Genomic DNA, 26,529 nt, shown 5'->3' with positions numbered 1-26,529 from the left:
ATACCTTTGCATTTTGCGCACATCACGTGTGTGCGTGTAGCGGGCACGTATGTGTGTGTGATGTTCTAAATAAAGAAAGAATGCTGCCTGTTATTGTTGAAAAACGCATACGCTTCGTAGAGGAAATTCCGAGCAGTAAAGTGGCATAGGGAGAAAGATCCATGGATCTGTTTGTGCCAGAGAGAAGGTGAATTGTAACTAGGGATGCCGGAGGACAAACAGCTTGGATGAAGAGCTTAAATCCACCTTACATTCTGCCTTTTGAAAATCAGATTTCAAAGGTGCGCCACGACCAGACTGAGCTAATAGAACAGGGCAGATGCTTCCAAATTGACCCCGAAAGTCCATATGTGCTCAACTAGGAGAGGAATGTTGAAATCTACAAAAGATGACACTTTACCCCCCTGTGTTTACGTGCGCACCTTCAAGTCACAACTGATTTATGGCAACCCCGCTCAGAGGTGGTTTGCTGCTGCCTGGCTCCACGTGGGCTGAGAGAGTTCTGAGAGAACTGTGACTGGCTCAAGAGAACCCAGCAGGCTTCCTATGGAAGAGGTGGGAATGGAACTCAGTTCTCCAGATGAGAGTCTGCTGCTCTTAACCACCACACCGCTCTGGCTCCGTCACCTCCCTATAGGACTCATAGAAGCATTTTCAATCACCCCTGGAGAAGCTTGCTAGAAGATGCACTAGTTCTGAGAAAGGGCACTCTGAGGGAAACACCTCGTTGCAAATTAGCAGCTGCCTAAAATTCCTGCCCTCTGTATTCCCCCCCCCCCCCGAATCCGAGGATGCTCTTCATGCAGACGTAACTGCATTCGTGTTGACGTGTTTGTACATGCAGCTCACCACTGCGCAATCGGGCCTCTGTCTGTGTCAGAAATTGAATTGCAAATGGTAAGTGGTGCCTGCAGGCAATTGGGGAGGGGGGGAGTTTGTTTTTCATCAAGCATTCAGAATTATTCTAAATTATATTGTCAATGTTTTGCATCTGTGTGTGTGTGTGTGTGTGTGTGTGTGTGAGAGAGAGAGAGAGAGAGAGAGAGAGAGAGAGAGAGAGAGAGAGATGGCTCAGGACTGGACATTTTCTATTTATTTTCTATTTATTTACATTTAGGGGAGCTTTTCTTCCCCTCTATGAGTCATTTCTCCCATCAGAATTGCTTCCCCCAGGCTGCTTTTTACCCGGATATAGACCCCCCACCCCCAGGGATCGGTCCTGTGCCTTTTCCCCAACTTAAAGTGAGGGAGAGGGATCAGTTCTGTGCCTGTCCCAACCTAAAAACGACAGGGATCAATTCTGGGCCTGCCCTTTCTTCGCCCTGTCTTCTGGTGGTCAAGAATGCACTTCTCTGCAGGGTAGTTTTAATACTTTCCGTGCCACTGCTGAGAAGGTCTTGTAGATAATTAGCCATTTTGGGGAGGGCGTGGGTAGCTTTTGATCCAAATCTCCCAGGGAGGTTGTCGGTGTATGTGGGGGCAGAAAATTAATTTTTGCTAGCATGGTCAGATTGCTTCTGATGTGCAAACTCGTTCAGTTGTTATCCGATATGGATAGTTGTGAATTACAAATGTCTGCCGTTTGTGTTTGTGCGGTCCAAGGCAGTCTGAGGCCAATTTGCTAAGAATAAAATGTCCCCCTGTAATAATGATCCGGGCGACCTTGTGTCTTATTTCCTAGAATAGCTTTATATTCAAATGCATCATTGTCATACACAATGAGCTTGCCGCGATCCTCTTAAAATGATGGATTATTTAGAAACAATGTGCTTTTATGGTCTGGAAACAGCTGCTACCTAGAGCAGATGTGTCATCTCAACATCAAGAGGACCCCAAATTCCTCTAGAGGACTATTAGTCACTTCCCTTAGCATACACTTCACTTCCCTTAACTCCGTCTGGCTCATGATATCATTCCTGGAATCAGTTCCCTGGTCGAGATCTCCCATGTCCAGGATGAGGAAAACAAAAACTCCATGTGTGTAAGACGCTATTTGTTCGGCCTGCTCATCCCACGCTTGTTTTCACAGACGTAACCAACACTTTGCTGAATAGTCAACACGAGGGGGAAATGAACCCCAAAGGGTTAAAGTGTTTACAGGAATACGTATGAGTGATAATTTCAGATTGGTTCAGGGATAATGCTGAGACTCTCTTGAAATTGATCCCCACCATAGGTCTGTTTCCGAAAAAGATGTCAGTAGGGTTGTATATTCCTCCGCCGCAGAATTCAACATGCCGGACCTTCTTTGTTGTAGAATGCTCCACCTGGGTCTTAGTGCCTACCTAGCCCTGCTTCCTCATCCGTTCGATAGCCAGTTGATGAGCTGTAAATGTTCTTGTATCAAAATACCGTGTTCAATAAAGCACAAAATAATGGTTTCGGCAAAGACAGTGCATAAAAATGATTGATAATTCTCATATTTGTTTGGGACTACATCCTACCGCGGAGGCATCGAATTTTCTCCACGGCTGCCTCTCAGCTAACCATAGTAACATATTTTTCTGAGACAGAGTACCCAGTCCAGAGTAGTCCAATTCAAAGCTCATTTTCTTTTCTAGGTGCAGTCTATTGGAGGGACTATGCACCGTGGTGGCGAACCTTTGGCACTCCAGATGTTATGGACTACAATTCCCATCAGCCCCTTCCAGCATGACCAATTGGCCATGCTGGCAGGGGCTGATGGGAATTGTAGTCCATAACATATGGAGTGCCAAAGGTTCCCCACCACTGGACTATGGTTTTACAGTGGAGCTCCTGCTTGTGTGTGAAAAGATCCCGGTTCAGTCCCTTCCTCCTCCAGTTAAAGGAACAGGTAGCAAGCGAGGCAGCTGGGTGGGGCTGAGAGAGCTCCGAAGAACTATGACTAGCCCAAGGTCACCCAGCTGGCATATGTTGGAGTGCACAGGCTAATCTGAATTTCCCAGATAAGCCACCACAGCTCAAGCGGCAGAGCGGGGAATCAAACCCGGTTCCTCCAGATTAGAATGCACCTGCTCTTACCCACTACACCCCGCTGGCTCAAAATGGGAATGACGCTGTATAACATACTCTTAACTAGGTTGACAGCTCTGGGTTGGAACATACCTGGACATATTGTGGGTGGAGTCTGGAGGGGGGCGGAGTTAGTGGGAGGGGCCTCAGCAGGATATAATGCATGATAGCGTCCACCCTCCAAAGAGGCCATTTTCTCCAAGATCTCCAGGGGCCACCTGGAAGCTGGCAACTGCTTGGCAACCTGCCGCCAAAGGGGACCCAGCTTTGCTTGTGTGTGAACGTCAACGTGGAAGGGACAAGAGCAGCCATCTGCCTTTATTCATGTGTCTGGCCAATTTGCTGGCCAAGGGGGGTGCAGAGGGCGGGTGAACGAACCGTCAAAGGTAGGGGGGTTAGCATCATGCTTAGCCAGTCCAGAATGTAAATGCTGACTTTCCATACACAAATACGCACACACCACTGCTCTGTTCTTAGTGGGGAAGCCTGAAAGAAAGGCTGGCATGTACATCTGGTCTCACTCCAGTTTTGCAACAAAAGAAAAAAAGCTCTTTCTCCGAATCCCCGAAAGGGGAGACTGACGCTCGAGCAGCCATCCATATATTCTGCGTCAGACACCTGCCAAGACGGGAAAGTATCCAGAGGCAGGCTCATGAAAAACAGCGGAGATGGAGCTTTTGGTTCGTACAAATTATCAACAGTCAGAGAAATGCCCACCGGTTGCCAAGCTGGGCTGTCTGCAGCTCATCAAAGACTGGCGAAAGTCATGTCTGTGGCAGCCAACCACCTGTGTTCCCATTAGAGCTGTCGACTGTGGGGTGGGGAATTCTTGATATTTCAGGATGGGGCATGGAGAGGGTGGAGTTTGAGGAGGGAAGAGAACTCAGCAGGGATGTGATGTCCCTCTAGGACAGGGGTAGGGAACCTGCAGCTCTCCAGATGTTCAGGAACTACAATTCCCATCAGCCTCTGTCAGCATGGCCAATTGGCCATGCTGGTAGGGGCTGATGGGAATTGTAGTTCCTGAACATCTGGAGAGCCGCAGGTTCCCTACCCCTGCTCTAGGACTTCCATTTCTCCTAGGATCTATGGTATACCATAGAGTCCGCCCTCCAAAGCTGCCATTTCCTCTAGGGCAGTGGTGGCGAACCTTTGGCACTCCAGATGTTATGGACTACAATTCCCATCAGCCCCTGCCAATTGGCCATGCTGACAGCGGCTGATGGGAATTGTAGTCCATAACATCTGGAGTGCCAAAGGTTCGCCACCACGGCTCTAGGGGAATTGGTCTCTGTAGTGCGGAGGTTACTTGCAATATCTCCAGACCTCCAACCATTATTCCTTTACCTCATTTCTATCTCAAGCTCTTTTCCTTCAGGGCCAAACAGAGTGCAAAGGTCTCTGCTGAAATCCCTTCCCAGACGCCCCCCCCCCCCCCCATTCATTGGCCCCAAAGCAGCCGTTTTCTCCAGGAAAACTGATCCCTGTTGTCTGGAGCTTGGTTGTGATTACAAGAGATCTCCAGGTCTTAGCTGGAGGTTGGCAACCCTAAGGAATTTGCCACACACTGCCTTGAAGTCTCTGGCTACACTAGGCTAGCTGTCAATTTTAATGGTCCTTTTCATCCTCCCGGTTTCCTATGCCTCCAAAGCAGGATCTGTAGCACTGTAGCCACTCTTCCAAATTGCCCTTCCCACCATTGTCCGATTGTGGATCTCGCCCCAGATTCTCGCCATGACATATTACAGGAGACTTAGGCTCCTTTCGCACATGCAGAATAATGCACTTTCAATCCACTTTCAATGCACTTTGCAGCTGGATTTTACTGTGCGGAATAGCAAAATCCACTTGCAAACAATTGTGAAAGTGGATTGAAGGTATATTTTTTCTGCATGTGCGGAAGAGGCCTTAGCCACCCGCTGCCCTGCAAAGTGATTTTGTTTTCAGAAACCAAGTCCTCTTATTTAAAGGCTGGGTCGGCAACCTCTCCTGAACACACGGCTCAGTCAGGAGCGCACGGCTCAGGGTAAACCAAGGCTCCTGCTGCCAATGCTGGTTACCGAATTGCTCGATATTCCTGTTTAACTCTGAAACCATCACGCAGGAGATGCGGTAATGCAATCAAGGCCAGCCCCAGGGAATCCAGCTTTATTTCTCTAAGCTCCTTGCTCAGCTACCAGACAAGGCTCAGACAGAGAGTCAATACCAAGCTAACTTTATTCAGAACAGTAATATTACAAAAGCCAACAACGCTCTATCAAGCGCTCCTCTCTGACAGAGAGAAAACACAGAAACTGGAGAGGGTATTTTAACCCTTTAATAGGAAGCATTCCACACAATCCTGCCAACGTTTGTAACGGCTCCAGGGCCCCTTCCGTACGTGCAGAATAATGCACTTTCAATCCACTTTCAATGGATTTTGCAGCTGGATTTCACTGTGCAGAATAGCAAAATCCACTTGCAAACAATTGTGAAAGTGGATTGAAAGTGCATTATTCTGCAGGTATGGAAGGGGCCCCGGGGGTCTACTTTCCCAGGACTCAGCTAAAAGCGCCATCATAAAAAGAGTTAGACCTTTTTGAGTCCATTGAAGAATTCCTACATTTATGTGCAAAGGCTAGTCTTGAAGAAAATTTAAGCCATGGCCAACAGCATTAGTCTTGTGTAAATCTTTATTTTGTCATTTGGCTTTAAGCCATTTGGCTTCAATATATTATTGGGGCTGATCCGCACTGTGATTCTGAAGCCGATGCCTGTATCAGAATCCAGCTTCTAGAGAATCCGGGCACGGTCTCTTTTTAAAAAGTAAGTTTCTAGCCTTCATGACAGTCAAGATACGCTTGAGAAGTGCCAGGAAGACCATCAAGTCTATATGAAATTGTTAATATTTAGACTGCTTTTGTGGTATTTTGGATGTTTCTAATAAAGGTATCCCTCTGCTAGTCTTTTGGATAAACACAGCTGGCATTTGGCAAGCATAAATGTGTTCTAAGTGGCTCCCACGCAAAACCTCCCCATCCCCAACCTGCAGTTAGTTTAAAACATAGAGTTCAGCGTGCCGTCCTATCTGGAAAGGGTCCAGAGGAGGGCAACCAACATGGTCAAAGGTCTGGAGTCCATGCTCTATGAGGAGAGACTTAGGGAGCTGGGTATGTCTAGTTTGGTGAAGAGAAGGTTAAGAGGTGACATGATAGCCATGTTTAGATATTTGAAGGGATGTCTTGTTGGTGAGGGAGCAAGCTTGTTTTCCTTTGCTCCAGAGACTAGGACCAGGAGTAATGAGTTCAAGGTGAAGGAAAAGAGATTCCACCTCAACATCAGGAAAAACTTCCTGCCTGTCAGGGCTGTTGACAGTGGAATGCACTACCTCGGAGTGTGGTGGAGTCTCCTCCTTTGGAGGTTTTTAAAGAGAGGCTGGATGGCCATCTGTCAGGAGTGCTTTGATTATGTGTTTGTAGTAATGCACTGCTGACCCAGCAGCACCGTGGTAGAACGTTGGGACGCCAACGGACCTACGGCCTTCTGGTCGCACCGCACCCCCACTCCTCATCCCCCTATGAGTCATGGGTCATGAACTGTCTGGCTCAGTCACCGGGCGCAGGGACAATGGTCTTGCCCCCAGGTGAGGATTAGGCCCAGACGCTGATGCTCCTCTCCGCACGTAGCAGCCAGGTGAGATCATGCATCACATGATGATCTCCAGGTCTCCCGGTCTCCCGCTCATCTCCCTACCCACCTCCTTTACACGCCCACAAGGAAACCCTAATAAAAGGTGCCAGAGACCAGCACAGGGGAGAGTTGTCAGGATCACGAAATCCCGCGCTTCCTGTTGCTGACGCTCTCCGCCAGATGAAACCTCCTCCGCGTCTCGCCTATTCCTTAGCGACGACCCTGCGGGGTTGACTACAGTGTTCCTGCATTGCAGAGGGTTGGACTTGATGGCCCTTGGGGTCTCTTCCAACTCTATGATTCTATGACTCCTTTTGGGCTTGCTTTGTTAGGAGAGAGAATGCTTAAAAATCCTATTTTAGACATGTCTTACAATCAAGGTGTGCCAGATTTCTGCTTTTTGTCAGGTACGGCAGGCCTTTAACTCATTGGATGCAATCTCCGTGGAACAGATAGGATAATAAGAGCATGCAGTTGATTCCACTTTACAGGCAAAATGTCCTCCTTTGTTTGTTTAACTATGCATGTATCCAAATTATACATATTGTTTCATGCTGGGCTGTCCCACTGGGTGACGGAGGAATTGGCCAGATGTCCTTTTGATTTCTTCCAAAACTTTTCCAGAAGCCTTCTCCAATACCAGCTGTTAACCAGAGTGTATCCAGAGATGTTATTGAGTCTTTTTCGGGGACAAAATATGGCGAACATTCCTAAAAACTCAGCACTGCTATTGCTCCTGCATTTTTTTTGAAACACCAGCTGCCTCCAAATATTAAAACGACGACAACTAGAAATGTATTGTCGAAGGCTTTCATGGCCGGAATCACTAGGGTGTTGTGGGTTTTCTGGGTTGTATGGCCATGTTCCAGTAGCATTTTCTCCTGACATTTCACCTCTCTCCCGATTCCTAGTTTACAATATTTGGGGGCGAATTGTATATATATGAATTCAAGGCCGTCTGTTCCTTCCCTCCCTAGGCATGTTGTAAAATAGCAGGTAATAAGCAAAGCAGAGGAATGAGAGGGAGTTGGATTTGGCTCCGTGCCTGTTGAGAAAACAGAAGAGAGGAGGTTTACTTTAGATGGTAAAACACCTTTAACCCTTCCCCTCTCTTACTACACAGAGTCATTGGGTCCACTTGTATAGAGAAGGCTGACTTGACTCCAGTTACAAGAAGAGAGTTATGTATTATAATCTGATATTAAACATAGATTCATGTACACTATAGCCCTTTCTACAAAAATCACCGAAAATGTTTCTAAAATGTTTTCAATCCCCCACCTTTGCAACAATGCATGTCTGTACTCACCCCTCGAAACGACAAAGAAGAAGAAGACGAGTTTGGATTTATATCCCACCTTTCTCTCCTGTAAGGAGACTCATGGTGGCTTACAAACTCCTTTCCCTTCCTCTCCCCACAACAGACACCTTGTGAGGTAGGTGGGGCTGAGAGAGTTCAGGGAGAACTGTGACTAGCCCAAGGTCACCCAGCAGGAATGTAGGAGTGCGGAAACACTTCTGGTTCACCAGATAAGCCTCTGCCTCCACTGCCTTCTCTTAACCACTACACCCCGCTGGATTCATGGCTACCATTACATGACTTTTCCCCTCTTTTTTGAGTTCTGTATTGAATTGATGCATCAGTACTTCACAATTTCATACTTGGATTCTCTAATCCTCATATACTTGATGCTTCAAAGATTGCCCCCCCCCCAAAAAAAAATAATTTTAAAAATAAGAAATGCTGAAAATGAACAGGCAAGGGGTACAAGGTTGAGCTGGGAAAATGGAGCTGGGGAAGCAGAGAAGCATGAGAAATATAGTCCATTGATAGTCCAACCTTAAGACATTTTCAAAACATTTCAACTGGAGTATAATTTTAAAAGGGGATTCGTTTAGTACGTTTTGAGGCTAGAAATAAAACATTTTGGGGTAAAAACAATGCAGACCTCCACAGAGGAAACGTTTCATTTCCTGCCTCAAAATGTTTTAAAAGGTTTGTGCGGCTACATTTCACTTGGCAGGCTCCTATGCTTTGCTCAGAATACCTCCCTATAGCCTGGCTGTACCCCTTAGATTGCTCCTTGACTCTGCCTACCCAAGAACAAATTATTTTAAAATTGTTCCCACCTCTGAGATTCCCTACTCAGTTTTCTGTATGTGCGTCATAAGATGGTTTTTCAGAACAATTCATCCTGCCGCGTTCCAAGGCTCTGATTTGATTCACAGCTAGGGAAACGGCTGTTTATCTTTTGTGCGCCCGTTGCTGCAGTTTTGTCTCTGGTTCTTTTGAAGCCGCTGGAGCTGCTAACATTGAGTATACTTAGCCTGTAATGTTCCCCAGGCCTATTGTGTATTGGGTGGCTTCAAGGATGTCTTGCAAGAAGACCATGTCGTTTGCCGTGTCAAGGGCAAGGGCTCTTTTACTGCGAGCTCTCCAAGAAAGGGAAGCAGTGTTGGAGAAATATTTTTTCCCAACAAAAAGAGGGCCTTCAGAGGAGGAGTTTGGATTTATACCCCACCTTTCTCTCAAGGTGGCTTACAAGCTCCTTTCCCTTCCTCTCCCCACAACAGACACCTGATAAATTAAAGCACAGATTTTCCAGATGCAGGCAAACTCCAACCTTTCTCTCAAATTCAACAGGTATCTAAACTCGAACAAGTTTGGATTCATACCCCCTTTTCTTTCCTGTAAGGAGACTCAAAATGGCTTACAAGCTCCTTTCCCTTCCTCTCCCCACAACAGACACCTTGTGAGACGATGGGGCTGAGAGAACTCTGAAGAACTGTGACTAACCCAAGGTCAACCAGGAGGAATGTAGGAGTGCAGAAATGCATCTAGTTCACCAGATAAGCCTCTGCCACTCAGTTGGAGGAGCGGGGAATCAAACCCAGTTCTCCAGATTAGAATCCACCTGCTCTTAACCACTACACCACACTGGCTGTTTAGAAGCTTAGTTCTTTTAAAATACAAACTGTGGGTACTCTTATCTATTAGCGTCTGCCTTTCTATACTTGGGAAAGTTTCCCTGTGTGTAGAAGAAACACTGGGCAGCGATCCAGAGGCAGTCAGTAGCTCAAGCAGATTTTCCTCCATCTGATATCTACTGTGCGATAAGAAGGAATAGTTCAGTGGCAGGTGCCAGACATGGGAGATAAACTTCTAAACTCTTCTTCCGTTGTTGCTGATGTAGGTCTGTCATGTATCTCATATAGTAATACAGAGCAAATCGTCATCATTAGAACAGAGTGAAAAATTAGGGAGCTTTTTCCAAACCACTTCAAATCCCCTCTTCAGAAAACACATCATTCTTATTTCAGTGATTGCTTGAAGCACCACAGAGAAGAAACGTTTCCCCATTCGGAAGGAAGACAGGAAAGCCCTCGCTTTGGTTTGGCTTTGGGACATCATCCTGCTAACAGCCAATCATTGAGCGGGATGATGTCACAAAGCCAAACCAGGATTGGCTACACGGCATCCTCAGTAAACCTATCGGATTTGGTTCCATGCTGGCATCTTGAAGCCAAATCAGAGTGAGGGTAACATCTCCTGGGCAGAGACAAATCTGCTTTTGCTTTTGATGTGGGGTTGAGGTCCCCCAGGACTGAAGCTACCATCCAGCATTACTTTATTCAAAACTCCATAAGGTCCATAAGTTATTCCCACATCATATAAAGGTGCATTAGCACCCTGAGTAGCCCACTGTAACCTGTTCTTGTTGAGAACTAGCATGGTGTAGTGGTTAAGAGCAGGTGCACTCTAATCTGGGGAACTGCGTTTGATTCCCCGCTCTGCCACGAGCTGTGGTCTTATCTGGTGAACTATGTTAGCCTGTGCACTCCAACGCACTCCAGCTGAGTGATCTTGGGCTAGTCACGGTTCTTCTGAGCTCTCTCATCCCCACCCACCTCACAGGGTGTTGTGAGAGGGGAAGGGAAAGGAGATCGTAAGCCCCTTTGAGTCTCCTTACAGGAGAGAAAGGGTGGGGATATAAATCCAAACCCTTCTTCTACTCTGAATTCTAGTATTATGTTTGAGTGGGGGGGGGGGACTCCCTTTCTTTTGCACAGAAAGAATATTATGGGATGGAGAGTGGGAAGATGTGAAGCTACAGGGCTAGCCAATACGTCCAACTTTCTCTTTCCCATCCACTGGAATTAACAACTTGACACTGTTTTTCCTTATTCTTCAAGAGACTGACAGGGTGCATTCCTTCAGCTTTCTCTCAGTAGTTTACATTCTGGCTCCGCTGAGCAGCAAGTGTGAGTTTAGCACTGAAATGGTGTAATTAATCCTAGCCCTCGAGCCTGGACCAAGTTCGCCTCTATCCGCGTGTGTGTCGAGCACAAGGTAACTGTTCCAGCCCCCGCATCCTATCCATCACGGAGATTTCATCACAGACCGAACTTCAGCTGCGCTGGAACGATGCAGAGAAAGAAAACACAATTTTTCTTCTTTGGAACCTTGGCTCCCGACACGGGGATACCGCCTCTGCTGTAATTTTCCAGTTCAGTTAAGAGGCCCACAGTTACTGTAAAGGTGTAAACGTTTACTGGTGGTGAGGTCTATAAACATGCTGGGGACCAAACTCCCTTTGGAGAGCTGGCGTGGTGTAGTGGTTAAGAGTAGGTGCACTCTAATCTGGAGAACTGGGTTTGATTCCCTGCTCTGCCGCTTGAGCTGTGGAGGCTTATCCAGGGAACTAGATTAGCCTGTGCACTCCAACACGTGCCAGCTGGGTGACCTTGGGCTAGTCACAGTTCTTCGGAGCTCTCTCAGCCCCACCCACCTCACAGGGTGTTTGTTTTGGGGCGGGAAGGGAAAGGAGATTGTAAGCCAGAGGTGGGATCCAGCAGGTCCTCACAGGTTCCCGAGAGTAGGTTACTAATTATTTGTGTGTGCCGAGAGGGGGTTACTAATTGGTGATTTTGCCACGTGATTTTTGCCTTAATTACGCCCCTCCTCTCAGCAGTAGCGCGCAGAACTTGAAGCAGTCTAGCAGGAGGTGCACCAGCGTGCGTGGCAGCCTGCGCCTGCGTGCATTCGTTTCCTGCCCAAGGACCGGCGCAGTGGCTGCGTCCTTGCCACAGCCCCGCCCAGGAATGCCCCGCCCCCAGAATGCCCGGCCACGCCCCCATCATGCCCCACCCAGCCCCATTGGCGCTACGCCACAGTTTGAATCCCACCACCATGGGAACCTGTTACTAAAATTTTTGGATCCCACCACTGTTGTAAGCCCCTTACTGGAGAGAAAGGGGGGATATAAATCCAAACTCCTCCTCTCCTCCTCCTCCTCCACCTCCTCCTCCCTCCTCCTCCTCCTCTTCTTCTTCCTCTTCTTCACATTTACTCTCCTGGTGACATAGAAGGAGCCCTGCTGAATCGGATCAAATGCCCCTCTGGTCCGGTGTCACATTTTCATGTAGAAACCAGGCAGTTATCTCTGGGAAACTTACAATACTTTTCTCTGTGACGGGTCCACGGCAAAGCCACGCCAGCCACCAGTGCTCTTGAAATTACAAATGATCTTTCGAGTACAGAAATCAGTTTCCTGGGAGAGGATGGCTTCTTTGCAGGGTGGGCACTGTGGCATTATTTCCTGCTGAAGTCCCTTCCTCCCCCCAAACTCTGCAACTCCCGAAATCTCCCGGAATTTCCCAACCAGAAATTGACAACACTTCTCTCTCAGGCCCCTTCCGCACATGCAGAATAATGCACGTTCAATCCACTTTCACAATTGTTTGCAAGTGGATTTTGTTATTCCGCACAGTAAAATCCAGCTGCAAAGTTCAATGAACGTGGATTGAAGGTGCATTATTCTACCTGTGCGGAAGGGGTCTCAGTCTCTCTTGTATTAAAAAAATCTGTACCTAATTTAAAAATTAAAACACCGCGTTCATTCACCTGACAAGATTACTTTTTTTCCAAAACCACCCATCACTAAGAGAACAATTAGCAACCTGCCAGGCTGTATAATTAAGTCGGCCGTGGGTGTTTGGTGGCAATTCGCTTCCCCTGTTATTAGGAGGAGTTAGTGTCATTCCTTTCCACAGCCTTTTCTGAAACAGATTTTGTTTTTCAAATAAAAGAATATTTGCCGTTGGACACAGCCTCCGTCTGTGGGAGTTGAATTTGACATCAGCTCAAAAGGAGCAACGGAACTTGAACCCGGGACTTTGCTTCCTGTTAGAGCCCTTCATTTCTTTCAGTAACACACAGACTGCTTTCCAGCTTGGTCTGGAGGCTGGCAACTCTATGGTATACACCAGAAACTAGTTCTTATGTTACAAGGTTCTGAAATCGATCCCATGTAACTGGCTGAGGGTTAACCTCTAACCTGGATGGAATTCTCCACGCAAGAATCAATTGCAACACGTAGCCAAAGTCCAGAAAGCTCTCCTTGGGCTACACGCCAGGCTACGTCCCCCCCACTTTGTCTTTTCCCCTTTCAAGAGGCTGCATCTTTAGCAGCCGTGGGAAAAGACAACATGAACTTTTTGTCTGATAAATATTTAGAGCAAACTAGGCTCCCACAAGGAGGTGAGCAGGAGCTAGTCTTGGTTAGGCTGATGGCCTTGGAGGTCTTTCGTGCCTCGCTGCTAAGGAATGTCCAAGACCCAGTCAGATCTTGGCTGGAGGAAGCAGCACACCGGTTTGTGGCCAAGACTTCCTCTCTACAAGCTGCGTCATCCGCCAGGAGGTGGGTGGAGTAGCCGGCACACTTCTTTGTTCGCTGCCTTTGAGGCCAAAAGCGACCCAAGCTGGCCGAGGAACAACAGTCGCTTATACACGAAAGAAACACGAATTGTTCAGCTTTTCCACTGCGGGGTACCAAGACCTTCCCCGTCCATGCTAACGGAATGGTAGATAGTTCTCGGATCCAGCATGGATGACATTTAAGGTTGGCTGGAACAACGGCCCAGGGTGACATTTCTCTTAACTGCTGGCCGAGACCCAAAGCAGGCAGTGCAAATGCCTTTATGCCATTTAAAAAGAGAGAAAGGCCCCTTCCGCACATGCAGAAGAATGCACTTTCAATCCACTTTCAATGCACTTTGCAGATGGATTTTACTGTGCATGATAGCAAAATCCGCTTGCAAACAATTGTGAAAGGGGATTGAAAATGCATGTTTCTGCATGCACGGAAGGGGCCAAAGAGGTGTTGTTGAAGGCTTTCACGGTTGACATTCAAACTAGTTTCTGGTGGGCAACCACAGGGCACAGTTGGGGCCCGTGCTTGTGGAAGTATCTGCTTGGCACTGTGGAAAACTGGACCATTGCTCTCATCATCCCAGGCTCTTCTTGCATCCCTATGGGGTGCTTGTTCTGTCTGTAAATAGTTTGCTCCTTTTCTAATGCCATTATTTGATGCCCCCACCTACCCAAATGAAACTTCAAGGCAGCTGCGTAGGAGAGGCTTCACTCAAGAACCTCTCTGGTGATTGGATAACAAGAATAGTTTGGATTTATACCCCACCTTTCTCTCCTGTAAGGAGACTCAAGGTGGCCTACAAGCTCCTTTCCCTTCCTCTCCCCACAACAGACACCTTGTGAGGCAGGTGGGGCTGAGAGAGTTCCCAAAAACTGTGACTAGCCCCAGGGCACCCAGCAGGAATGCAGGAGTGTGGAAACACTTCTGGTTCACCAGATAAGCCTCTGCCACTTAGGTGGAGGAGTGGGGAATCAAACCTGGTTCTCCAGATTAGAATCCACCTGCACTTAACCACTACACCACACCGGGGAATACTGAATGTTGCAAGATACTCACCTGCTCACAAAGTATTTGGATGGGCATTGCTGTTAGGGAAAAAAACCCTTTGCTCCCAATTTTTGTTTTGCAGAGACATAGAAAATGCCCAATTCAAGGGATGGGGGAGAAAGCACTGTTGGCTGTCCAAAGGTGCTCTATTTTTAACCATTTTCCTCACATTTTCCTTCTCAGCTGGGCTCCTGGCTGTGCCAAGGGAAATTTGAAAACACTGACAACCATTTCCCCTGGATCTTATAAAAATCCACCCAGTGGAGACTGGAAGAGACACAAAGTTCGTCAGTCATTCACGTTCTGAGCACTGCTCTGGTGAATAAGCTGGCCAGCCTCCGGCTTCTTTAAATGGTCGTAGAACAGAAGTCCAACAGGTGCAGCTTCCCCCCAACGCTCCAAGCTTAAAAGGCTCCATCAGTTGAATTTCTGTCTGGTACTCAGGTCACCCAAGATCATTGGGATTTGTAACAAAGCCAAAACTGGTCAAAACAAACAGATCAGGGATGAAGAGTGGTTGGTAACTTGTTTGGGGGAGTGAGAAGTCCAGTGCCTTTAACCAGCCAGTAATTCAACAGATATCGTTTTCTCCAGTCATTCCAGGCTCAAATTTGTTCACAGCGGAGCAGCTGAAAGTAAGCCCTCCGCACAAGATTTTGGGTAAAATGATTTCCAAAACTTTCCCGAGCCCTCGCAGTGTAGGGTTCCCCGAATCTTGAACCAGCCAAGACGCCCTGAAATCTTGGCCACAATTTGATAGTGCTTCAGACCCCAAGGGGAAACTCAGTGACCATTTTTATCCAAAGGACATGATTCACCTGACGCTAACAACTTTTTTGTTGCGTCTGCACTTTCCAAGGTCTGCGTAGATGCTATAGCTGGGCACCCCTTCCCTGGAGGCCTCTTACTTCATGCCGTTTCCATGACGCTGCATGCCCGGGCAGACACACGGCCCACGTTGCCCGGTCCCAGCTGGCCAGGAACAAACCTCTCATTCTATTTTAATCTTGACCTAAGTTGGGGCCCTTGCTCACCGGGTGGGGGCGAGGGCATGAAAAAGGAACCTTTTTGAGTCACCAAGGTCACTCCAGACTCTGAGAAAAATTATCTCTCAGCTTTCATGTCCCAAAACAATGCCTGTCTGAGCCATTTAAGACCATCCAAAACAAAACCACGATAGAATGTAACATCAGAAGAGTCCTGCTTCATCGGACCTGGGCAGATAGCCTGAAAAGTCCACTATAAGAAGACGGACCCTCCTGCTGCAGTGGCCATTGGTAACTGGCATTCAGAGGTATACTGCTTGGGAACAGAGAGGCTCTATTTACCCATCATGGCCAATAGCCATTGGGAAACATGGCTTCCATTCATGTATTTCCTTTTAAAAGCCTTCTAGTGGTTGTTGCAATGTCTTGTAGGGAGTTCCACTTGTTCATTTCATAATGTATGTGGAAATGTTCCCTTTCTGTCTCTCTTTGAAGGGACTGACCAGCGACTTCATTGGGTTGCCCCTGAGTTCCAGTATTTGTGTGAGAGAAAAAAATAATCTCTCCACACCATGAATCTTTTTATAATCCTTTTATCATGAATCCTTTCCCCTTTAGTTGCTTCCCCCTCCCACCAACCAGAAAACCAGACGAGCTCTTGCTAATGAGGAATTTGGGAATATCCATAGCTTTGCATTGCAAGCAAAAACCTCACATTACTTGAGGGCTTTACTGCCTCTAACAGAATACAGTGATCAAAGACCAAACCAACAGAACAAAACACTATACTCACGGCTACTAATAATAGTAAAGGGAACTATAATGAAATATAATAAGATATAAACCAAAGGTACCAAACCAGAGACAAAATGCTACCAGTAGCAACTCGCCTGACTGTAACTGTGTGAAAAATGACTGCACATTCTAAAAGTAAACTCGCAATGTAGTAATAATCCAATACATATTCCAATAAATATAGAGATCAATAATCCAATAAAGATTGTCACAAAACCCAATTCTAAAATTAGACAAATTAGACAAAACCCAATGTCACAAAACCCAATTCTAAAATTAGACAAATTAGACAAAACCCAATTCTAAAATTAGACAAATAAATAAAATAGACAAATAATTGTAAACATCAACAGTTTCTTGATTCTGAGCAGGATTTCTGGATACATTTAGGCCCCTTCCGCACACACAAAATAATGCGTTTTCAAACCACTTTCACAACTGTTTGCAAGTGGATTTTGCTATTCCGCACAGCTTCAAAGAGCACTGAAAGCAGTTTGAAAGTGCATTATTCTGCATGTGCGGAATGAGCCACAGTCTGTTTCATTCAGAAACCTAATTCCCTCCTTTTTCAACAATATCAAGAACCATAATAGAAAAAGACCCTAAAAAATAGAGTCAAGCTCATCAGAAAAACTGTAGAAGAGCTGTGATATAATATTTATTGGAATATTTATTGGATGATTACTACCTTGCGAATTTACCTATAGAATGTGCGGTCATTTTGCCGCTATTTGATGCATTTTGTCTCTGTATTTTCTGTTTATATCTTATTTTCTTTCACTGCTTGAGGGCTGCCCTGTCATTTTGTGATTTGCTGCAGAACTCGCTGTGCGATCAAACAAAGTCGTTAAACTAATGATCCAGGTTACCATTATATTATTACAAGCCATGGACTGATGAGGTATTATTTGCAGGGAATGAAACAGGACTCTTCTCCCACCTACATGCATGAATCTCTCCTCCAAGATTAAGTATGATCTCAGCTGGCCAATATCTCCATATTTTCTCTCTCTTTACCTGGCTTTCACAATTCTTTGCCTCCTTCCAAACTCCTCCTCTTCTTCTGTTCCTTGCAGAAGTTCAGGGTACTATACTTGGTGATTTCACACACACACGCACACACACACCCCCGATGTCCCCCATGCTGTCCTCACAATAACCCTGTAAGCAGAGGTGGGATCGAGCAGGTTCTCACCAGTTCCCGAGAGTTGGTTACTAATTATTTGTGTGTGCCGAGAGGGGGTTACTAATTGGGTCTGCTTTTCCATTAGAAATTCCATTAGGTCCAAAAATCATAAAGTCCTGTTGTTTCCTATGTGGCTGGTTAGCGAAGGTAGAAAACGGGATAATTCTCCCTGTTGGTAATATGGTAATATGGTAAAGTTCCTTGCTTAAGGAAAGTATCCTTCTTTTGATTTCTAGAAACAAAATTAAGTATTTGAAAGTATTAAGTTTTTGACAGGCAGTCAATTAGAGGAGAAGTAGTTGTTTCTGTTAGCAGTAGACGATAGGACTTGCTATAATGAGTTTAAATTATGGACAGAAAGATACCAGCTGGAAATTAGGAACTTTTTTTTTACAGTAACAGAGAAATTATTAATGCCCCGCCCCCGGAATGCCCGGCCACGCCCCCGTCATGCCCCACCCAGCCCCATTGGCGCTACGCCACTGTTTGAATCCCACCACCATGGGAACCTGTTACTAAAATTTTTGGATCCCACCACTTCCTGTAAGGTGGTTGAAGTGAGACACAGTGTTCTCGCTCAACAGAAGAAGAAGAAGAAGAAGAAGAAGAAGAAGAAGAAGAAGAAGAAGAAGAAGAAGAAGAAGAAGAAGAAGATGATGATGATGATGATGATTGATGATGATGATGATGATGATGATGATGATGATGATATTGGATTTATACCCCACCTTTCTCTCCTGTAAGGAGTCTTGCAAGGTGGCTTGCAAACTCCTTTCCCTTCCTCTCCCCACAAAAGATACTTTGTGAGGTAGGTGGGGCTGAGAGAGTTCCCCTACTCTGTTACCCCAAGTGTTACCCCAACACCTACCCCTACACCTACTCTCAACTTATGCTTGAAGTCTATTCTGTTTAATTGCTTCCTGCAGCTCTTCAACGTCACAAGCAGAAGGTATTCCCAATATTTGTAGCTCAGATCTTTTCTTATAAAGCAACTGATGCCAACAATTAAGACATTCTGCCTACAAAGTCTATGATCCTCTACTGATCTTATAAAGCAGATCTCGACATTGGACCCATTTCACGACATGCAAAAGTAGGGTATCAAAAGGCCTTTCTTACGGTAGTTTGCCATTGATCATCTATCAACAGAGACATCAATTTACATTCTTGAGGTCTGGCGCTGAAAAGTTTTGCTTAGAACCACATGACTTTTGCCAAGAACAAAGTAACCATCAGGGAAAGATTTACTGCCGTAGAGGTCGGCATGCAAACATTCCGACTCAAGGGCCAGTTCTCCGGAGGGCTCATAAAAAGCAGCGCTGGAAACAAGTTTCATGCTCAATTGCTAACATTTAATCTAAACAATAAGAAGTTCTGGGACTGGGTGTCAGAGTTAGACCCAGATTAGCCAGTAAAGAGGGAGGGAATAGGGGAGAAGCCCGACTGGGAACAGGCAGGTTATAGGAGAAGCAGAGACAAAAATCTATGGCTTGAAAAGACTGAATATCTGGTAAGGTAAACTCCAGCTTCATGGAAACCTAAATCTCTCTAAAGTTTATTTGGCATTTCCACCACAGTTGCTATTGTGCTGCATCAGGTATAATCTTAGAACATGCATCCATTCTGTGTGAGAAAGTGTGGAAAACATGCCCATTCTAAGGCCCCTTCCGCACACGCAAAATAATGCGTTTTCAAACCACTTTCACAACTGTTTGCAAGTGGATTTTGCTATTCCGCACAGCTTTAAAGAGCACTGAAAGCAGTTTGAAAGTGCATTATTCTGCATGTGCGGAATGAGCCTAAGAGAGAGGAATACCTCCTCTAAAACTCCCTCCTGCGTGTGGGCAAAGGGGAGCTGAGTTTTCTAAAACAGAGGGATGCCTCTTCTATAACTTTCTAATAATGGGGAATATTTCTTGTATATCCTTCTAAGATGGAAGAATTACTCTTCTATATCTTTCTCAGATGGGGAAATGCCTCTTCTTCTATACCCTTCTAAGATTGAAGAATGCCTCTTCTTCTACATCCTTCTAAAATGGGGAAATGGCTCTTCTTCTATATTTTTTCAGGATAGAGGAATGGCTCTTCTTCTATATCCTTCTAAAATGGGGTGAATGCCTCTTCTCCTTCTAAAATGGGGGAATGTCTTTTCTTCTTCTGTATCTTCGTATTTGGGAAAAAAGGGAGAATGCCTCTTCTATCATTCTTTATTTCATCTGGATGAAGGGAAAACGTCTTCTCTGATAGGGAAACGGTCGTTATATCTCTTGTAGGGAAGAAAAGGAAAATGTCGCTTCTAAAAATGGAAGAATACCTCTTCTAAGATTCCTTCCTATGCCTATCAGGCAAAAAGCAGTAATTCACAGGGAATAGGTTTGATACTAAAATACTATGATGCCCTTATGAACTTCACAACATCCGGAGTTTGTCTCTGAGCCCCCTGATGCGATTCCCGTTTCTTAAGAGTTTCAGCCAAAGATGTTTCTTTTTGTATTTATTTATGTGTTATCATGAAACAGTAAGAGGAACAAAAGAGGTTAAAAAAAACCCCTCTGCGTGTTTGGTATCCTGTGGTCAATCGGGCCATCTGCAGCGGGCCTTTCCCAGTCTCCTGGGTAAATATTGAATCTGGCTGCCAGTTAAACAACACAAGGGAAGATTTCCGAAGCGCAGTTTGTTTGCATAGCTAAATTTGGACAAGGCTTTTCAAAAGTATTTGCAGTCCTGGGAATTAAAAGCCCTTATTTGTCATTAACGGAAGCAAAAGTCCAAACTGGCAGGCGTCCTGTAAGACTCTCTTTCCTAATCCGCAAATGGGTTTTTCAGTTACCTTCCTCATGCCATCAAGATGGGGATTACAGAGATGTATGAACTTTGTGATAAGGATCTGAAACATAATGTGGTATCAGACTTCCAAGGTCAAATGCTTGGACATGACATTTGGCTCCAGAGGAAGACAGTGTAATGGGCAGTGACCCAACACCTATGAAATTTTATTTGATGTCATCTGGGCTCTGTAGGGAATTTGCAATAAGAAAAAACATCTCTGAAATGAGCAAAGCAACCTGCTAGGGTCAGGACTGGCATGACAAGGAGCAGCAGTGGCGTAGTGGTTAAGAGTAGGTGCACTCTAATCTGGAGAACAGGGTTTGATTCCCCGCTCTGCCACTTGAGCTGTGGAGGCTTATCTGGGGAACTAGATTAGCTTGTGCACTCCAACACATGCCAGCTGGGTGACCTTGGGCTAGTCACAGCTTTTCGGAGCTCTCTCAGCCCCACCCATCTCACAGGGTGTTTGTTGTGGGGGGGGGGGGAGGGAAAGGAGATTGCAAGCCCCTTTGAGTCTCCTTACAGGAGAGAAAGGGGGGTATAAATCCAAACTACTCTTCTTCTTCTCCTCCTCCTCCTCCTATAAAATGGGATGGGGGAGGGAACCTACATCTCCCCTCGCAAGCTTCTCGGAGAGTCTGTGTGATACTAAATAAGTAACATTTATTTATTAATTTTATTTCTTCAAATATTTACGGACCCTTGTTGCGAAGCAGTAGATGCAAGATAGTTTACAACACATGGAGTTTTACTGCGTATTTGTAGTATGTTTACTACTTGTTCTCAATAGCTCATTTTCTTTATCTGAGGCTTGGTGGTAGCCTTTTTTTAGGGGGCAGGAATCAAGGTCATTATGATTTTTAAACGTTGCAAATCTATTATACCTTTTTCTGGGCTTTTTGGGCACATTTCCGGTAATTAGAAGGCATTTTCAGTCTGCTAGGGTGCATATGCCCAGGCATATCAGCACATTATGTTCCATGCCCAAGGTGCATTGCTTACTCGCCCTTCACCGTTATCTCTTTCATCTTGTATACAATTGTTGGTCTCAGGAAACGTCTTTCATGGGTTTCCTCATATTTATGACTGCTGGAGAACACCCAACAGAGTCAAACGTCGCTCGCGCATCTGTCATATCGCACCACACTTCCCGACACAACCAAGACATTTGTCGCGGCAGCATCCGAGAACTGGAACAATAACCTGACAAATTAAATCTGCCCCGCCAGTGACCTGTTAAAATCTTGTGCTGTATCCCGATCTGGGATGCAGCCACGAAATGCATTGCTGCTACAGATTGGGGAAGGGACCACGTGGTCCTTCACATGAACACGCTGACGTGCTGTGATTTTTTTTTCACAGGTTCTTATTTTAAGCCTCGTTCCTAGACAAGGATCACATCAGATTCCAAGTGGAAGCTCTAATCTAGTTGGACTCCTCCACAATCTCCCCAAGTCCCTTCACGACAAAAACCACAAAGTGATTCCGGAAGAAGGGTCTAAGGTCCCTTCCACACATGCAGAATAATGCAAACAATTGTTTGCAAGTGGATTTTGCTATTCCGAACAACTGCAAAGTGCATTGGAAGTGGATTGAAAGTGCATTATTACTAAACGTGGCATAAGTACATCATCCTCAATGGGGGATTTTAGCTGGCTGGTGCTTTCCTTTGGGGGGGGGAGCTTCCCCGGCACTTTGGAGGCAGCAGGATGGCCCTATAGCAGCGCCGTCCCCACCCGCCAGAGAGGTCCAGATTGGGCTGTTATTAATCTTATGCTGGTCATAATAAAGACTTAATGATTTATCTAGATGGATGGATGGCCCGATTTGGTAGAAAGCAGCGTCATGGTACAGCCCACCAGAAAAGAATGGTAGAGGTATCCTGTCAAAGATGTTATCTTCACCGACATTAGTTCCTGCTTCCTGTTTCCAACTCCGAAGAAATACATCACCCATTTCCGACAGCACCCATAAAGTGCCTTGTTGTTTCACCTTGTTGGCCACAGTCCCCTTCAGCGGCCTCTGCCTAGGGGCTTTCTGCTCTGGGTGGATGATCTAAAGAACCTGGCTGGGCTTCAATAGGTTTTGACTGTATCTTTATGGCCTGTCATTCCCCCGCCCCAAAACCACAGAAACCAAATTCATCTCCAAGAGTATGAAGGTGCCAAGCGGCAAATTCTGGAAAGGCCACGTTGGACTTGAAAGACTTGGATGTCGTCCTGAGGAACAATTATGTGGGGCCGAGGAAAGGGGAACGGCCCTGAAAGAAGCCAGTTTGCTAAACGCTTATCTCAAAATCGAGCTCTTTCTCTCTCAGGCAGGTATTGAACTACAAATAGCTTCTTTGTCCATCGACAACAGGAAACCACTTTTCTAACCTTTGCAGTAAGGCCGCCTCGTGCCAGGTGCGTTCGGCTGGCCTGTCCCTCACCCCCAGCCACCCCCCGGCAGAATGATTTCCTTTTGAAGCTGAGCCAGGGCAACATGGCCGTACCAGCAGCCCTCTTGACGGGCCTGCGCTTCCTCGGCAGGGAAGCTAATCTGCATAGACAACAGCTAGCATCTCCGATTGAGAAGAAGCGGACGAGGATTTGTTCTGACACAAAGAACTCTTTCGAATGCGGCCCGCTGTGCAGAGTTGGCGGCAGTGCTTCGGCGCGCAAGCAGAGCAGAGCAGTCCTTCAGTCTACCTGATGATCCGGGCATCCTTGGACTGTGCAACTGTATAGTACTGGCTTTCCAAATCTTGCTAGTTCACCTCTTTGATTTCAGATAGGAATGATCTCGAATCTTTCGTCCCTGCCGAATAGGGATGATCTCGAATCTTTTGTTCTTGCTGAATAGGGATGATCTCGAATCTTTCGTTCCTGCCGAATAGGGATGCTTTCGAATCTTTCATCTTTGCCGAATATTCTGCTTTGGCTGTTGCTTCTTCCTTGGGTGAACCGAATCTTATGTTTGCATCATTTTCACTTTCTTTGTGCCAAATTTTGAGTAGGATTTTCTTTCCCTTTTGTGCCATCAAGTCACAACCAACTTACGGTGCCCCTTCATGGGGAGGACGGGGACCTCAGCAGGGGAGTGCCACAGAGTCTACTTCACAATGCATCCATCTGGAGATGAGCTGTAGTTCCAGGGGATCCCCAGGTCTCACCTGGAGACTCACCGTAGCAATCAGTGGGTAGGTGCACCAATAGGTTATATTAATACCCCTTTGAGCCAGTAGCTGGAGGCTCTATCAAACCCAATATATTCAACAATGTTTTCTAAGCAGCTTATACGATTAGTGATGATAACCTTTCTTTTTCCTTCTAGGCCCAGTTGCATATCGATCGCAAGCCAGAGGACTGTAATACTGTTTATGTAATAAATGTCACAAAAATCAAACACTTCAGTGTCTTGTGTCTTTTACATACGAAATATTGAACTCAAACAGGCATGCTTCCATAACTCAAATTCAAACTTTGTAGCTACTGAAGTATTTGATTTTTTAAAAAATTCATTTAGTGAACAGCATTACAGTCTTTTGGAGTTCTCACTATACCTAGAAGGGGAAGAAAGAAAAGTTATTATTACTAATCATTTAAGTTGCTTAGGAAACCTTGTTTAATATATTGGGTACGATAGAGCCTCCAGCTATTGGTGCAGAATGGTATAGGTATAACCCACCAGAAGACTGGCATTCTTATCTACCACCCTCAGAACACACACAAAGTAATTCAAAGACACTCTATGTTCATCCATCGCATTCAGATGGAAGACGTGAAATTGTTTTGGCCCCCTTGGAAACTGGAAGACAGAGGGACTATTTTGCCATGCAGACGTGTTGTAAACTTGGCTCAAAGAGGACACCATCAATTTTGCAGAGAGCTCTGTTTTCCTTTACACAAAACCTCCCAGCTCCAAATGAAATCATATGCCACTCGCCTTGAACAGGAGCCTATGCCTAGAGGGGATCATAAATTAAGTTACGCTGGTCCCCTCCCTCCTTCCCAGCCAGGCCGAGCTTCTCCTCCGTGTGAAAGGGCACAGATGCCGTCCATAAATGTACAAATAGCTACTAGTGGCTGTCCGCCAACCTCGGGAAGACAATAGGGAGTTTATAGCAAGAAAGAACCGATTGTTGGCATGAAAAGATGTGCCTTCAACAGCAAGATCTAAGCATTCTAGAGGAATCCTTGATGGACTCAGAGCAGTCGACTGTACCCCGTGCAAACGTTTCTATTCTTGCCCGTAACTGGGTGTGCGTTTTTTCGCTGGTGAATATAAATAGATTTCTCCAAATGATTATTTTCCCCCTACCTCCTTCTTCTCCTTTTAGAGAATTGCTGCCAAAGATCTTCACACTGAGATAACATCGCCTCCTGCCAATGAAGAGTTGGCGCCAAGCCATCATAGGAAAGCAAGCAGTCAATGGCATGAAGAGACGTCCGTCGGTTCCCATGGCAAGGCCTGGGTTTGTATGAATGGAGCCAGACCACCAGCTGGAATAAACACCATCTTGGCACTGGCATGGCATGTCTGGTTAGCACCAGCAGCAGAATCGTACTTTGTTTTGCAGAGTTCGTTTTTGTAATTTAAAGAGGGAAACTGTCCATGCGCTGCCATGTTATCACCCAAGCAAAAGTTAACAGGTATTTTTTTGAGAGCCACTCGGTCCCCTTCCGCACATGCAGAATAATGCACTTGCAATCCACTTTGCAGCTGGATTTTACTGTGCGGAATAGCAACATCCACTAGCAAACCATTGTGAAAGTGGATTAAAACTGCATTATTCTGCATGTGCAGAAGGGACCTATAATAGAACATGGATGCCCAACGTGGTGCCCATGTGAGTATGGGTGCCCACGCACACCTTTCTTGCTGCCTGTTTTTAACAAGTGGGCGAAGACATTCTTCTGCTTTTGTTAGTTCTGTTAACCTATTAAAGACTGTTTGGTGGTTCATTCAGCTGCCTTTGAGATTCAATTAAAATTAAAACCCGTTTGTGTACAACCAAACCAGTGGCTAGCTTCTTCCTCGTTCTTGAGAGGAGCTGGAACGTTTTTATCCCTTCAAGTTGTTGCCTCGTATAACCTGCTCCTGGGAGTTCTGCTGTTTTTAAAATTACATAGCCCTTCCCCCAAAAGCATCACTGGGAATTTGGGGGGGCCAGCTGCAAACATCTGTCGCAGTCTGTTGGGAGAGTGGCTGTCAGGTCAGCGGCTGATAAAAACGAAACATTTCATACTTGTAAAAAGATATTTTTGAAGTGTCAGAAAATGAAGCGACTCTAGGTAAAGGAAGTAGCATTTTGGCTACGAAATTATGGCTGTCTCGAAGGGGAAGGCCAGGGTAATTAAGTACACAACCACATTTACCCCCTGACCCCGTAGAATCCAGGACCTAAGCTTCATCAATCTGCCACATGGATGAAAAATTTTCATATAATGACAGCTAGAGCTCTCGAGCCAGTGTGGTATCGTGGTTAACAGCTGGTGCACTCTAATCTGGAGAACTGGGTTTGATTCCCCACTCTCTCAGCCCCACCTCACAGGGTGTTTGTTGTGGGGGGAGGAGGGAAAGGAGATTGTAAGCCCCTTTGAATCTCCCTACAGGAGAGAAAGGAGGATATAAATCCAACTCTACTTATTATTATTTGAGATGCTGGATTTTGTTCCAGGCACTGAATCCTTTTCTTGCACAGTGGGAGAACAGCCTGCGGTTGCCTTGATTAAAAAAAAAACTAAACTAAACAGAAGCATCTGAAATACATTTATTTCCCTCCTCTCATTATCAGTTTCCCTAATCCGTTCCAGATGCAAAATCCCTATTTCAGTCCATATCGCCTGTCAACGGCCTTTTCTGTATTGGCTCGCTTGTACGTTTCCGCCTTGGGCTGTGAATATTGAAGCCCAATTTCAAAAAGCAAAGCAGCGATTTTTATTTTTATTATCCTGGGGTGGGAAGGAGAGGATTTTCTGGCTCTCCCGTTTGTGCAAGAGGAACGTTAGGCCTCAACCCAATGTATACATTTTCCATTGCTGCATTATCCTGGCTGGGAGTGCTTTTGGAAAAATGTGATCATTATTTTACGGCTTGTGCAATTGGGTGGGAGATAATTCCTGGAGGCTGCCAGTGATGGGGATTTGGGGATAAAGAAGAGTTTTGATTTATACCCCTCTTTTTTCCCTATAAAGAGATTCAAATGGGCTTACACTCTCCTTTCCCTTCCCCCGCCCCCACAACAAACACCCTGTGAGGTGGGTGGGGCTGAGAGAGCTCCAAAGAACTGTGACTAGCCCAAGGTCGCCCAGCTGGCATGTGCTGG

General features: G+C 45.8%; 1 long non-coding RNA gene across 2 annotated transcripts; it reads left to right on the top strand.

The window, feature by feature from the left end:
• Nucleotides 1-830: 830 nt before the first annotated feature.
• Nucleotides 831-25,165, top strand: LOC125446042. 2 transcript variants are annotated; one of them, XR_007246357.1, is made up of 2 exons: nucleotides 831-897; nucleotides 24,541-25,165. It is a non-coding gene; the product is annotated as an uncharacterized LOC125446042 (long non-coding RNA). The 2 variants fall into 2 exon arrangements; XR_007246356.1 differs by lacking the exon at nucleotides 831-897 and adding an exon at nucleotides 22,459-22,540.
• Nucleotides 25,166-26,529: the final 1,364 nt, after the last annotated feature.

This window comes from Sphaerodactylus townsendi, linkage group LG16, assembly GCF_021028975.2.
Source record: "Sphaerodactylus townsendi isolate TG3544 linkage group LG16, MPM_Stown_v2.3, whole genome shotgun sequence".
NCBI classification, from domain to species: Eukaryota; Metazoa; Chordata; class Lepidosauria; order Squamata; family Sphaerodactylidae; genus Sphaerodactylus; species Sphaerodactylus townsendi.
This window is presented reverse-complemented; position numbering and strand designations above follow the sequence as displayed.